General features: G+C 42.4%; 1 protein-coding gene across 1 annotated transcript in view; it reads left to right on the top strand.

The window, feature by feature from the left end:
- LOC127614884 (KATNB1-like protein 1) overlaps positions 1-15,643 on the top strand; it is a 51,929-nt gene that overhangs the window by 33,434 nt on the left and 2,852 nt on the right. The window lies entirely within an intron of this gene.

Here is a 15,643-nt window from a genome sequence, read left to right as displayed (position 1 = left end):
ATGGTTTCCGTCACAACAGCCCTCCAAGGGAAACGGTAACTAAAATGTGCTGTCCACCATGTTACCACGGTGGACAGCTTATCATGTTATCAGGTTAAAGGGTGCATCAAAGGGTTAATCATGTTTGTTTTTAAAGCCTTTCAAGAATATCAGATGCTTTAAATTCAAACAATAACGTGCATGAAACAAGATTCTGTCGAACAGAACGTCATAAATGATCTTGGCCTCTAGCTTTCCTTTCACATTTTTGCGCATAAACAAAGGAACGAAGCCATGGAATGAGAGATACATTCAGGGGATGGAAAAAAACAGCGGGTGATTGATTTGTAGGTTTTTGTGAAATGAACTGATGTTGGTTATTTCTTTGTTCGGTAACTTGAACAAAGTGTACAGTGCCTGCTTCTTTTGAGAGCCATCTCATTTTCCACTACAGTTTTCTCCTGTACTAAACACGTGCTGATCTTCTGCTGCTCGGCACGTTTTGAACATGTGCACATCGCATATTGCCTTTGTGAGATTAATCCAAACAACGTATCCAAATTTTGTGCAGCCCTTAATCAAAACACGCCCCTCATTTAGTCTGCCCTGTTCAACATCAGTGCTCTTGTGTTGAATTGACATGGCATTGGAGCAAATGCTACCTCGGACAAATTTGAGTTGGCAACACCAAAGCGCATGCTGCCGCAGAATCGAGTATTCGTTGTTGTATTCGTTTTCTCGGGGAAAGAAAATATCAAAGTCACATTTTGAAGGAATCCTGTTTTGCTCATTTCTCTGGAGCTTACAAAAAGAGAAGGTGACCACAACACCCCTCACCCCCCCACCAACCGCCTCATTGTGTGCAGCTGTAGCCTCCTTTTAGCCACAACACGGCAGCCTCAATAGACATCTCGAATGACTGCTGTCAACACGGTCATTAAGTCTTTCAGTGCGCGTCTGTTTAAACAAGCTTCTTCGGCAGCCGCTGGCCGCACAAAAACCCGTTCTTTGCCACGCAGTGATCTGCTTCTCTCCAATTCATGAAAGGGACCTTTTAACGGATGGTTAAAATAATATTTTACATCAAACAAATACTGGGAGTCGTTGATGCAATTACTTCCAACGAAATGATATGAATACTCTCATTGCCTGTTTTGTTACCACCCACGAAGAATTTAATGTTCCAAGTCGGGTTTAAAAAATAAAAATAAATAAATAAAATATTTGGTGACATCATTTGTATTTGTATCTTCAAAGTTGTTTTGTAGCCTTGTGAAAATGACAACATGAATATTCTAAAACACCATGACATGAATGCTGATACATGTTTGGCAGGAAGTCAGGAGTATTTATCAGCAGTGTACCGCAGTGATTTACAAAAATTAAGTAGCACCTCCAGTGGAAGGTCCCAGACGAGTTTATGGGAATCTCAGTCGCCTAAGAAAAATAAAGAATCTCTTTTTATATATATATATTTTTTTGGCATCAATGTTTTTTGGGGGTTTTTTTTGGCATCGTCAGCATCTTTTTACACGGCTGAGAAGTCATTGTTTGTGAGACCAATTATTGTCAAGGTTTCATAAAATACTGTACAATGCTTAACATTTTTCAAAATAGAAGCAGGAACAAACAGTGTTTAGAATTGTTGAAGCGGCAAGGGTCATTGTGCTTTGGAGATATGATTTAAATGAATGTGCCATACATTACATGATGCAAAATGGTGATCACTGGAAGACCTCCGCTGGCCGCGTTCTGTTGGTTTGTTTTGTAGTCTGTAGTGACTTTTTTTATTCAGAGCCCAAGAACAGCATAGTGTCATGTTCTTTGGATATATTCTACCACATCATCGGCAAATCGATAAATGTCCATATAAAACTATAAACAAAAGATGAGCCCAGACAGGGACATGCACTACCTGTCTGTCTGCATCGAAGGGCCGCATGTCACATGGCCAAGAATACGTCTTCTAATGACAAAACCGAATGTTATTCCTGGACACATTAGTTAAATATGTTCTAGTCTGTGATTTGAGACATCTGTGTTTTTGGTAGCGGGTGCGTCAGTCAGTCCACATTAACAGGTTACTGAAGAGGATCATGTATTTATTTATTTTTATTTATTTCAAGGTGCAATGGAGAACTTAAATTGGCCGTTCCTTTGGACCTTAAAGCGCTCCGTAAACATTGAAAACCGACATAATGTCAGCCGGGCATGCTCACTCTTTCGAAAACAGTGCTGGATTCCATCCCCTTGAGATAATTGTCATTACAGCCTAAAATTTGATTTGGAGTACAGTGGTACCCCTACTTACAAAATTAACTAGAAAATTTTGTACGTAGAGACGTGCTTTCCATGTAAATGCCCTAGTCCGTTTCAAGCCCCCCAAAATTCTGACATAATTGTTTTATAAAGCATACAAATGCATTAAAAGATGTAACAAATACATGTGACACTTATTGTGATTATATAAGTGATTATTGCACAATAAAGAGTAGTGCATAATGTAAAAAAAAAAAACAAAGAATACAGAATTAAAATTTCATTGTCATTTAACTTTTAACTGCGTCCTCATCGTATTTTGCCCTCTTTAGTTGAAGTTCTCTCTCAGAAGTGGTTTTTGCCTGGTGTTTTGTGAAGAACTGATCCGAGGACGTTTGATTTTGTCGGCTTTTAACAATCCTTCGAAAATGTCCAAGGTAAACATCAGCATAGTGAGCGATTGTCCGAGGACGCTGCACAGTCAGATATGGTAGAGGTCCCTCTTAACCAATAGGATGCCAGGATGTTGCTCGGTCATAGCCAATGGTAGAGCAGCTATGAGTATGTTGCGTTCAGGAAACTCAGAGGTACGAGTAGCAGGCCATTCTGTATTTTTACCTTTCGCTTCTTGAAATTTCTATCGTGACAAGAGGCAATATTTTCCTGTTAACCTGAACATTTTGAATGAAGGGACGTTCGTAAGTAGAGGTACCACTGTACCTCAAACGCATTTGGCCTTCACACCCAAACCCCATAACTTACGTTCCCGATGAGTTGTCCTTCATTGCTGACAAGACCTCTCATGCTAAGTCCAAATCGACAAGGTCTCAGATGGCTCCCTAAACCCTCTTTTTTTTTTGAAGAAGTGGTTTTGTTTGACATTTCAGAGTGCCAAAAGATCCCTCAACTGCATGAATACCAGTAGCCTCAGCATTTTTGGGCTGTTGCAAATGATCCTGCAGTGGGTCCCGATGGGAAACAGGGTGTTGAAATACTGTCGAATGTCGGCAGTCGGGTTATGCCCTTGTCATAACACTCTTGCAGGGCTTCAGGATTTCCATTCGGCGTGGTGTTGCTTTCTACCGGGGCAAATGGCGTATTAGGCGGTAGCACTAGGCCTGGGTTTAAAATGCTCAAGGAGCTTGTGGTTTCCACCCTCTCTATTTGTTCCCCTGATGAGAGAGAGTGCAAAGTGAGGTCTCTGCACGTGCCTGGAAGTTTGGAAAGAGTGTCCTTAGACTCACGGAGGTGTTTGAAATCTGGAAGGGTTTAGCTACCAATAACGCCAAATCATAACATGATCGTTTTTAATGGAGTTCCCTTGTTGAATCTCTTAAAAAAAAACTGCATCAACACAGGTAGGTGAAAGAGGTCTATCGTAATGAACTTTCATTCGTGTATTCATCCCAACAGAAAAAAGGCCTCTGTGAGAATTTGAGAACATAACGGCAAGCAAACTGATGGACAAGCTGTCTGGCAAATGCACAAATCAGGACATTCCACATCTTAACCGGCCTGAAACGCATGTTGGATTCGATTTTCGGTCAGTCGTGGCAGATTGTGAAAAAAGACCAAATGGGCATGACTGAATCCAGAGTGCATTGAGTGCGACCCCTTGTGCTACCAGACAATTTGGTTCATCAGTTGCCACTGATGCTTCGTGAAGTGCCTGTTCTGTGGTTGGAGCTGGAACATTTCCACGTGCGTTATACACCCAAATGAGTGTGCCAAAAACTCAACCATACCATGACATAAATTGGACTTATAGGCTTGATTTCCACTTTAAACCACAGGCATCCAGTAGGAACTGGAAGATTGATCCGCTGCACTTTTTCTGCCACACCAACGCAAACACAGGGACACAAATAGATATGATTTATGACGATGTGTTCTGAGAAATGGCCTGGAGGATTATTGGTGTCATTTTCACCATTTTTCAAACCCAGGAGACCTCCCAGAAAAGTGTTGTGTATTTTCACAACAGGCTACATTTAGCTGTTTGTCATGGTGGTCCAAGACGGCTTCGTTTTCATGTGGAGAAACACTGAGCTGTAGAACTGATAAAATATCCTCCAAAATCCCAGGATTTGAGGGCCTTGAATTCAGAACACATGTCTCTGGTTTCACATTAGGAACATCACACCGAGATCTGCTCGTGTATTCGAACGGAGTTTCTTGTCGAGACTCTTTGAAATTAGATAATATCGGTGAGCCGCAAAATTGAGCTGGAGAGGATCGAATGCAAAGTCTTCATTCACCCTTTTCATGCACCCTGTAATCCGATAACATGATAAGATGTCCACTGTAGTAACCACTGTCCCCGAAGGTGATGGATGAGTCAGTGCAAATTATTCGCTACTGGTCTAGTTTTCTGATGTAGGAGGGCTGATGTGTTCACATCAGGTCATGTCAACACATAGATGGGATTTTTCAAAAGGCACATTGTCTGTGTCGTTGCATGAAGTATGTTTCTGTTTTTGTTTTGTCGCCAAATGTTTTGAAGTCTCAGTCAGGATTAACAAGAACAGCAAAAACAAAAATCTTACTTTTGCGGAGCTCTACTACCATCCCTAAAATAACTTAGCCGGTACCATATTACAGTGGTACCTCTACTTACGAAATTATTGTGTTCTGGAAGAAATCTCAGATGAAGGCTCCAGAACAGAAATAATGGCAAGGATAGCACAAACAACAACAGTGCTGACAAAACTCCAAATCCATCTGGAGAGACAAAAACATCAGTCTGCGCTCCAAAATCCACCTAATGCGCTCACTTGCCCTCTCAGTCTTCCTATACGCCTGTGAATCTTGGACCCTCATGGCGGAGCTACAAAGAAGAATACAAGCGATGGATATGAAATGCTATCGGAAGATCCTAAACATCCACTCCACTGAACACGTGACAAATGAAGAGGTCCGCAAGAAGATCACAGATGCAATTGGACCACACGATTATCTTCTTACTACTGTGAAAAAAACGAAAGCTAAAATGGTATGGTCACACATCCCGCTCATCCGGCCTCGCTAAGGCCATCCTGCAAGGCTGTCACATCCCGTGTTTGCCAGCAGGGGGCAGGCTTCCTGCCTGCCGCCTACACACCTGTCACCCATTGGTGACTAATTACTCAGCCTTTATTTGGACGCTCTGGCAGTCTACTCACTGCCGGAGTATTCCACGCCGTGCCAAAATTCTCTCGCCCAATTTCTATTCGAATTATTCATTGCCTCTTAGCCTTGTGGCTGTTATTGCGCGTCATTATTCCTCTTTCGAGTGAAATTTATAGCATTGTCTAATCAGACCCTCCTTGCTATTTTTTCCGCAAGCGTTTTCTGTTGTTCTCTTTATTTTATCCCTGGTCCTTATTTTGACCAGCGTTTTTTGTTATTCTCCTGGTCGGGTAATTCTGTGTTTGTATTAAAGACTCCTTTTGTTCTCTGACAAACCTCTTTCTGTGTCTGCTATTTCGGGGATCCACTTTCAGTTATTTTGTTGTACACGAAGCGATTATTCTGTCGCTTCGGGTACAACGTGACAGAGGCACAGTCAGAGGAAACCGAAAACGGGGAAGACAGAAAAAGAGATGGGAGAACAACATCCAAGAATGGACAGGATTGGGCCTGGCAGAGTCCCAAAGAGTAGTGGAGGACAGAGACTGGTTGAAGAGAGTGGTGGCACACGCAGGCTTCGCAGGCGCCCCAACGACTTTTACAGAAGTCAAGGGATAAGTGAAGAAGAAGAAGAAAGAAATTTCTTCACGAGAAAATGTAAGTAGAGACGCGTTTTCCATGTAAATGCCCTAATCCGTTCCAAGCCCCCCCATACCACTGTATTGGGCGCGATATCAAAGAACTAGTCTGGAAAGTGTTTTCTGTATTTTAAATGTGCTATGTAAATAAACCTTGACCTTGACCTGAAGTATCTCGTGTCAAAAATGTTTGATGTTTGATTCCTCCAACATTTATTAATTGCATTACTCTGTACGACAAAACGTTAGCGGTGTTTTGTTTTGGGGTTTTGTGGGTTTGTTTTCGAAGCACATAACCAGTTTCTGCCATAGGCCTTCAGTAAAGCAAATGATTGGTGTAATATCTATCAGACAAGTAAATAAAAGCAAATGTTTTCCTCGTAAAATGTCAACAGTAGCTCTTTATAAGGATATCACGACTCTGCTGTGTGGCTGTGGCACAACCGCACCATAAATCAACAAGGGCAAAATAATCTGTAGCGACACATAGTCATTGCGTTCTCTTTTTCCTGGATTGTGATCATTGCCTTCTTATGCAGTCGAGGAAATCACAAATGATGGCGAACGTGTGTACCATGTGGCGCGCTCATTATTTAAGCCAAGAACTTTCCGTGTATGATTTTCGGAATGATTTGGATGACAAAGTGGAAAAAAAACAGGCATAGACCAATAAAAGGTCTATAAAAGTGATCGTATTGCATTTGTAAACATATCCACTCTGGGTTACATACAGTCCGGCGGCAGATATTCTCGTCTACCGCTGGTGCACGCAGTACATCACTTACGGCCCGAGCGGGTCAACGAGTAGAATGTCAGCAGTGTTGATCATTGACAATAGATACAATAATGAGTCTGTTTGAGTGGCAGTTAGCGGTAGGTAGGCACACGGAGAACACGTGAGCATGATTGGCACTTGTGACTCTTTCCATAGGCCAGACACCAACGCACTTTAGGGCGTCAACATCAGATAGAAGTTGAACAAAGCTGTGCTTTTACAGATTGTCCTTTCAGGTAACGGTCAACGGATAATCGCTATAGCTTATTGTTAGCTTTATAGTGTAATTGCCTCCTTCATTTTTAATTCACAGTCACAATATCAATTAAAAAAAAGGTATTTACTAAAAAAATATTTGTGAGGCAAATGGAATCCTTGTGATCGAATTGTTTTCTTGTTTGCTAAAAACAGTTAAAAAAAATAATAATAAAGACTCGACAGTTAGGCTATTAGGCTAACGCTATATGAAACAGCCCGCGTTTGTTGACAAATTTCAAACCAGTATAGATTCCAAAGTAGTAAATCGAGATCCTATGTGAGGAACTCAGGAAAGTCTCCTCTGTCGTTCTGCAATCGCCCAAGCCACAAGCATTTCCAAGTTACATAAGAGCCTTTTGTGTAGGCGGAGATTTCCATTTGTGTATTTGTTTTTTTTGGTTTTTTTGCTCCCATTGGCGACTCAGAAGTTTCCAATATCCTGATAGGGTTAGTTTCAAGCAGAATGTCATTTTAATGAAGTGATAGAAAAATAATTTGATCTCCCTCAAAGTGCATTCCCAGCTTTTAGTTTTCAAACCGCCCCCCCCCCCCCAAAAAAAAACGCTTAACCCTTTATCACCTGTCAGCTTATTTGGCGACTGACTGGATGTGGGTGTTTGGTATAGCGCCTGCGTGGTACGCTAGAAACTACTCTATTCCTATTTTTCGCACCGGCGATTCATCAAACGGAAACTCTGACATATCTGATCATCAAAAATGTATGGGAATATAATGACATTATGTAAAGATGTTCATCACAAGAAATGAGTGTTCAACAAGATATGTATAGTATAGTTTTCAAATTAAATTACTGATTTAAACATAATAGAACTTTGGAGCTTGAAAATAATCTCTTTCAGGGTGGCTGTCTGATATTCAATTTATTTTGGCATTTATTAATTTGTTGATCGACTTTTGAAAATTAAAAAAAATTTAAAAAAAACATCCCGTTTGGCACATTAGCCTCAGTCCTTCAAAATCTGTTTTCCCTTGAGATGTGTTCACCTGATCCTCATTATAAAGTTCGGTGGCCTTGACGATTCGCATGCAGCTGATAAAATCTCAAGGTAATTAGGAGCTACGTGTGTCTCATGAGCTTTGTCCGCAAAGCCATGTGTGACATTTACCAAGCACTGTATTTAGCTCAGCGACGTTTTAATCTGCCACTGATGAAACTTGCGGTTGCAGGACAACGCATGCAATGCGCTGTTAGCGTGACCACAACACCAAGCATTTGACTAGTGGAATATCTGGCAAAGTGTCCGTAAGGCTACAAAACAGAGAGCCCATGTGTACAATGCGTCGGCGTGTTTTGCTGGCCTTGCAGTCTATTTGTGTATTAATTTAGAAATGTGCTACAAACAATGCTGCCATCAAAGTCCTCATGGCAGACAGACACAATAAAAATGCACGCTCAGGCTCTGGGATTTGTTTTCAATCTTTTCAAGCTGCTCCTTCAGGCAAATGTCCACCTAAAAAGAAAAACATCATATTTTCTCTCTGGTCTAGCCAACACTAATATTGTAAATAAGCTTTGTGAATATTAAGAATGCAGGACCGACATCGTCTCCATTGACGAGCCAAAGCATCCCAAATTTATGCCGTAGCCTCACATCCACACATGGGAAAAAATGCGAAAATAGTCTTGACTGTAAGTTAAAATAAATATTTAACCCTTTCATGCACCCTGTAACCCGATAACATGATAAGCTTATCATGTCCACAACAATTTTCAATATATAGTATATGCAATCTTAGATACATTTGGCCTATTCAGTCCCTGATCCTTCGTCTGTTAATTCGGACAGTGACCACTTTAAAAGTGTCACCACAGTGATATAATTAAACACGACAAACAGCCCTGAGAAACACAATCCAAGAAAAACATTCGGGAAATGGAATGCCAGCCAGGCAGGCCAGAGTCCTGCTTTTCGAATTGACGGGACATTGGGATCATGCTGCTCTCTCTTTTTTTTTTTTTTCTCAACTGTCAAGGACATCAGTTTGCCTCAGCGTGCAAATTTGTGAACCTAAACACCCATTACTCGCACACAGCTGCTTGAGAAATTAGGCCCCCATTTACGATCACTATATAACGATACGGATCATGCCCTGGCCTGACCTAAGATATGGAAATGGAAATCATGATGGCAAGAAGGCATTGGTCTTTGTCACGACACCACATGGTACAGCACTCTAGTCAAGTCAATATTATGGCCCGGAATGCCATATATAATGCATTACAGGATATTCGTCATATAAACTATGCTACATATGCGTGAAATGTTTTGTGATATAAATAGTGAATTAACTCATTCACCACCATGGACACTGACACCAAAATGTGTGGTTGTCAAGTGCGGGTAGGCATGGATGGGGGAGAGGGGGGGGGGCTTATTTGATACTGGCACAGCTTTTGAGTTGAAGATAAAGATGAGAGGGTGAATTTCAGCTCATCGTTTCCATTGAGAAAGAAAGAAATGACAACACGCCTGCGTGGGCTTTCTCCGGGTACTGCGGTTTCCTCCCATATTTTAAAAACAGGCATGGCAGACTGATTGAACACTGCAAATTGTCCCTTGGTGTGATTATAAGCGCGTGTGCCCTGCGTTTGCCCGGCAACCAGTTCAGGGTGTCTGCCGCCTACTGCCCAAAGACAGCTGGGATAGGTTCCAGCAAGTGGTTCAGAAGATGGATGAATGGATGCGGCCCTGATGCACATGCATTTCCCCCACCCCAGCTTTAGATGAATCGAAATGTTTACCCAGTAAATCTTTCCTCAACCACTCATTCTGCTTGAAAGAGAAGGTCTTGGTGCATGTCGGGCTAGAGCTATATCTCAGCGGGGAAGCTGACGATTTGCGCAGAAACCAGCTTCCAGCGATGGATACATGCTAAAATGATCCCAAGACTTGATCTACAGACTTGACCTAGTGGCGCAGACATGTAATACAATACAATACATGCTGAAAGTCAGGCTAGACTTCCTTTTAACCTTCGCCTGCCTAAATGTCATCTCCTTGCGACAATAGGCAAGACATTATTGTGACAGGCCCACTCAGAACACCCAAGAGGCGTTTACACATGCAGTACTTTGAAAGGGAACGTGTGTCCTGTGCATATGAATCAAGTGGATTTTCAGTGGTTGCAGGATTGCCTCGGTCTTGTTCCTCCCTTGAGTTTGCAACAGTGCAGATGGCGGCCGGGCTCAGGGCCAGCGGCTCTGTGGCTGTTTAGTCACAGTGACTTCTTGTAGGAGTGGGAAGCTGTCTTGGAGTTGACAAGCAGACATCTTCCTGTCTGACAGGACTCCAGTAGGTGGTAATGAGTCACCCCTGCAGATGTATAGCTCCTTTGTATCATCCCTCGGATAGAAGACCCTAAGTTCAGCACTCATCTGCTTCCATCCTGACAGTTCATTAAATGTCTACCACTGACCAGAATGTTTCGGGCCTGTTTCTACTGTAGGTATCTTGTGAACAAGAAGGGTTGAAGGACAAAAATGTTTTGCAGTCGACTATAACGTGTTGAAACTTGAGTCCGAGTCAATTAATCAATCGCCATTGAAATTTTTTAAGCACAACACTGCGGTCCCGAATTTGTTTTTTTGTTTTTTGTTTTTTTATGCTACTGACTGGTTTCATGTAAGGATACTTTATATTTCTATCATAATACAAGTACGATATAAATATAGCCTATATATCTAATTAAAAGATATATAGGCTATATTATATATAGGTCTAATTTAAAAAAAAAAGTTTCTGTAGGCTTATAGAATTTGTCCCGGATGTTGGTTGTGGCATGTTGGGGTCTCATTATCACACAGTTGTTCACCGTGAATTATTGGATTTAACAATTTGGGCAACAAAGATGCCCAAACCTTTTTGCAGCAAGTCCAATGGTCACACGCGTAAGAAGAAGAAGAAAAAAACTAGATTTGTCTCACAATGGAGAAATTCGCAAGATTAATTTAAGGCTAGCAGCAATTAAAATAGTCAAAGCAAATCAGGCTAATTGCTATTCTGAACAGCACATGAGCGAGTCCGAAGCTGTCTGTGAAATAGCCAATTGAAAAAAAAGAGATGCCAGAAGCGAACATTAAAAGGTGCAAACGATCCAGTGGTTAGTGCACCGACCTCACAGTGCAGAGGTTGTGGGTTCGATCCCGGCACCGGCCTTCCTGTGTGGAGCTTGCATGTTCTCCCCAGGCCCGCGTGGGTTTTCTCTAGGTACTCCGGTTTCCTCCCACATTCCAAAAACATGCATGGCAGGCTGATTGAACACTCTAAATTGTCCTTAGGGGTGAGTGCGAGCATGGATAGTTGTTCGTCTCTGTGTGCCCTGCGATTGGCTGGCAACAGGTTCAGGGTGTCTCCCGCCTACCGCCCGAAGACAGCTGGGATAGGCTCCAACACCCCCCTGATCAAACAATGGATGGATGAAAAATAAGTACCTTTTTCTTTACCATCAGTTTTTGTCGTTTTTAATCAAAATGTAAAACAGTCATTGGCAATTATCTCAAAAGACTCAAATGTGGTGTTTTCCATCTTCTTTTCACCATCTCCATAATTTGCGATTTGGGGGCAGTATTGTATGTCAGCTTTACCAGTTGAGTCAGGAATGTATGGAAATATACATTACATCGCCTCAGCATCATGACCATTAATTTGTGTTGGTAACGTCTTCTTTGATCTTTCAAAGAAGCGCCTGTTTGGGGGGGAAAAAAATTGGAATCGCTATATCTGTAGCCAGGCCATCAGCTGCAACCCCTAAATTAAAGGAGTTCGAATGGACACTGATTCCTTGACAACACCCATTGGTTTTTCAGAGGGAAGCTGCAAGATCGCAGTTGACTGCAGTTGACTGCAGTTGCTGTCATTGCGGTCGATGTCTGGAGCCACATTTTGCAAAACTGGGGCACCTTGGGGGAGCCTGGGCTCAAGTTGAGATGAGTCATTAGAGGCCATACAGCTGAGTTGGATCTATTTGAAACACTTGTCACTCAACAGAGGACGCCTTTAAATACACCCCTTACGATCCATGACCGTTTTAAATGCCGCAAATGTAAAGTTATTGCCATTGAGGATTCACCAGGAGCTACATGGTTGATACAGATGTTCTTCGGTTCTTTGCAGGCAAGAGAAAATATGTTCTTTAAAAGCCAAGGGATATGCAGAATGGAATTGGGAAAAGATGTCCAAAAAAAAGACACCTGGAAATATTTCATGGAAAGCTCCCCCCGATGCCCATTTACCTATTGCGTTGAATTTGTGTTTTTTTTATAATCCATCTTGAAGACAGCAGGATTTCTTCTACACGGATCATTAATTTGCTGACGGAGAGGATCGTTTTACCATAATGTTATGTAAGATTGACGCAAATAGAGTTGCTCAGCCACCCATACACAACAAGCACTTCATAAAAAGATGCAGAATTCAATGTCACCAGAAAACGGTAAATCCTGTACGAGAGACAAAACAAAAACAAGGAAATAACTAATTAGTCATGTGTTGTTTCTGTGAAGACACAGTTTTGAGGTATACACTTGAATTGCCACATAGGTACAAACTGTGTATTTTCCATTTACACGTTGACTTTGGCCAAGAATATCCTCACAAGAACATGAGTTGCATGTAGTTTCAATATCCCCACAATGGCCATTGTTTTACTGATTTAACACACCTGTGAATACAAAATCCATTTCAGTTGACAGGGGTCAAATTTGATCCAACACAGCCTCGATGTACCAAGATTCAAAGGTGAAAAAAAGTCAATTACGGTGTTTAAAAATAATAATAATAATTTAGTATATAAGGAAAAACATACAGGTCTGTCTGTGCTACTGTTGACATGCTCAAGCTCAATGATTATTCAAAACCGAATCGGGCCCGTTTTCACACATGGATTCATGCTGCCCTCTGGTGGTGAGAAAGTATAATAAAAGCCATTCGTGTGAGTGCCAACAGTTTCAAAGTAAACACGATAGATGAGTGCCTCTGGCTGGCGACCAGTCCTGGGTGCACTTCGCCTCTCGCCCAAAGTCAACTGGGATGGAATCCAGCTTACTCGAAACCGCAAAGACAATAAGTGGTATAGAAAAGTGATGGATGGATGGATAAATCAACAAAATGTCTTTGAAACAAAACCAATACCGTGCTTGGTCGTCAAGGACAAATCACACAATACGTCCACCACAAGGGTTTAAAGCTGTGGAAATGTTTTCGCTATAATCAATGTACAGTATATTTGTGTAACCCATACTGTGGGTATTCTGCTTGACATATGCGTCATCCTCCGATCTGTAACCAATCACTTGTTCCCATTTGCTCGCTTTGCCATTAAAATAAAATGAAAGATCGAAATCGTCTGGACATCACATTCAATGTGGATGAGCAGAGTCTTAAACTATCCCCTTGAGACATTCCCCACCACGTCACTTTCTCCCTTTCATCATCCGATGAGCTTCGGAGTCCCCTAAATGCCCACTTAATCCCGATGTTGTATTCTTTAGGAAGCATAAGTAACTCTAATCACAGGACTTGGTTTTTGCCCAGCGACAGTGTCTCCCATTCTTGGACTGATTAAACCACACAATGTGCCCGGTGAACAAAGAGCGTCTTGATTGGGGCCTGAGCATATTCTCCCGTTTCGCTCATCCTGCAGGAATGCTGACTGAAACATTCTGTGGTCAGTCCTGTTTAAATTGCCTTTTTACCCATCAGGCATAAAGCTTGGAAAAAGAAGTGTAGCAATAGCGCAACACGGAGCAAGGAAGGGGGGAGGGGGGAGAAAAACAAGAGGCCCGCTACTTTTTTTTGGAATTTCAACACCGCAGAACAAAACTCACACTGAAGGATGGAGAAGCCTGTTAGGTCTAACGCGGGGAGGTTTTTCTTGATGTCGGGATGTAGTGCCAAGAACAAGAGACTACTGTTAGTGGTTTCTCCGTAAAACCGCGTTAGTGCAGTTGGCAAGGCCAGACATGTAAACATCGACGGCAACCTGGTTACATGGTGGGAAGTTTGGCTTCTAGTGTCGGGAAGCAGCAAGGAGAGCCGCCGTAGATTTTATGGAATCATTTGCCGGTACGATTTGTCACACCCTCACAGCCTTAGAGATAAGGTGAGAAGCTCGGCCATCCGGGAGGGGGTCAGAGTCAAGCTACTTCTCCTCCACATAGAGAGGAGCCAGATGAAGTGGCTGGGGCATCTGATCAGGCTCCCCTGGTGAGGTGTTCCGGGCATGTCCCACCGGCAGGAGGCGCCTGGGACGAACCAGGACATCCCGGAGAGACTATGTCTCCCAGCTGGCGTGGGAATTCCTCGGCATCCCCCGGGAAGAGCTGGAAGAAGTGGCAGGGGAGAGGGAAGTCTGGGCTTCCCTGCTTAAACTGTTGCTCCCACGACCCGAACCCCAGATAAGCGGTGGAGAATGAATGAATAAAAATGAAAAGGTACTAAGAAAAAACAAAACAAAAATCATAATTAAAATATATATCGGCGAAGTCAGCACTCAATTTTAAACGATGAGAACCCATAGATTTGGGGTGGTGAATGTCGTAGGTAGAAAATAAAACTGCTGTATTTTCTGAGCACTTGCATCACGTCCAACCTCTGAAACGGTGAATCTCATCCCTGCAGGGGGGTGGTGGCCATCGGGAAATTCCAAAGAGACCCGAACGGCCGATCCATTTTGAGCCGGGTGGACTACGAAGACTGTAGTACAGAATCTCTAACTGACCTACCCTTTTTGGAATGCGGGAGAAAACCCACAACGACGAGGCACTCTGACTGCATCTTGACAGTATGAAAAAAAATTATTGAAAAATATAAGTTAAAAGGGGCAATGATTTAACAACCTGTCATTTTGTCAAGTGTCTCATAAGATTACGCAATTTCCAGGCACCTTTCGGTGTCTGGCATGGCACAGAACTGGATATATGAGGGGATGAAATGAGAGATTAACATTACGATAGGCACAATTTATCCAAATTAGGACTGTCCATCCCCGGTGGTGGTCTGCACTTTTACCGCTTTTAATACATTCCAGCTCCAAATGAAAACACAGCTCGAATGGTTTACGGTCATTATTTTTTTGCTGATTCTATTAACATTCTGTCGGCATTTGCATTAATAAAGCTTATTTGAAGAAAAATGATCTGAAAATGAAGCCCTCGAAATATCACAGATGGCAGCTGCAAGGTTTTCCGATCAGCGTCTGCGATGTCGGGACTCGAAACGTGTGGTTTTTCAAATGTTATTTTTTATTCCTGAAATGTTTGTGGCGGCATGACCCCAAGTCTCACCTTTCACTGCAGGCTTATGGCATTTCACAAAAATGCCACTAATGATGTTGGGCTTAGCCACAGCCGACGGCCCGGACACCCAACGATAATAAATAATGGAATGCCGTTGGGAACGGAACAGGTCAGTTTATCTCATCTGTCACTGCGGCGTTGGTCGAAGATCAGAGTGAAGTTGAAAGTATTTACGCGTTGAAGGAAATTTGCTGTCAGGAGTCTTTAGTGGGCAAATGTCTTATTTGGATACATGATATGAGGAAGAGACAATCTCAGGCGTGTCATAGGCCGAGCCTCCCGAAAGCAAACGTAACGGTGAAAATGGAG

This window comes from Hippocampus zosterae, chromosome 14 (genome assembly GCF_025434085.1).
Source record: "Hippocampus zosterae strain Florida chromosome 14, ASM2543408v3, whole genome shotgun sequence".
Lineage (NCBI taxonomy): Eukaryota > Metazoa > Chordata > Actinopteri > Syngnathiformes > Syngnathidae > Hippocampus > Hippocampus zosterae.
This window is presented reverse-complemented; position numbering and strand designations above follow the sequence as displayed.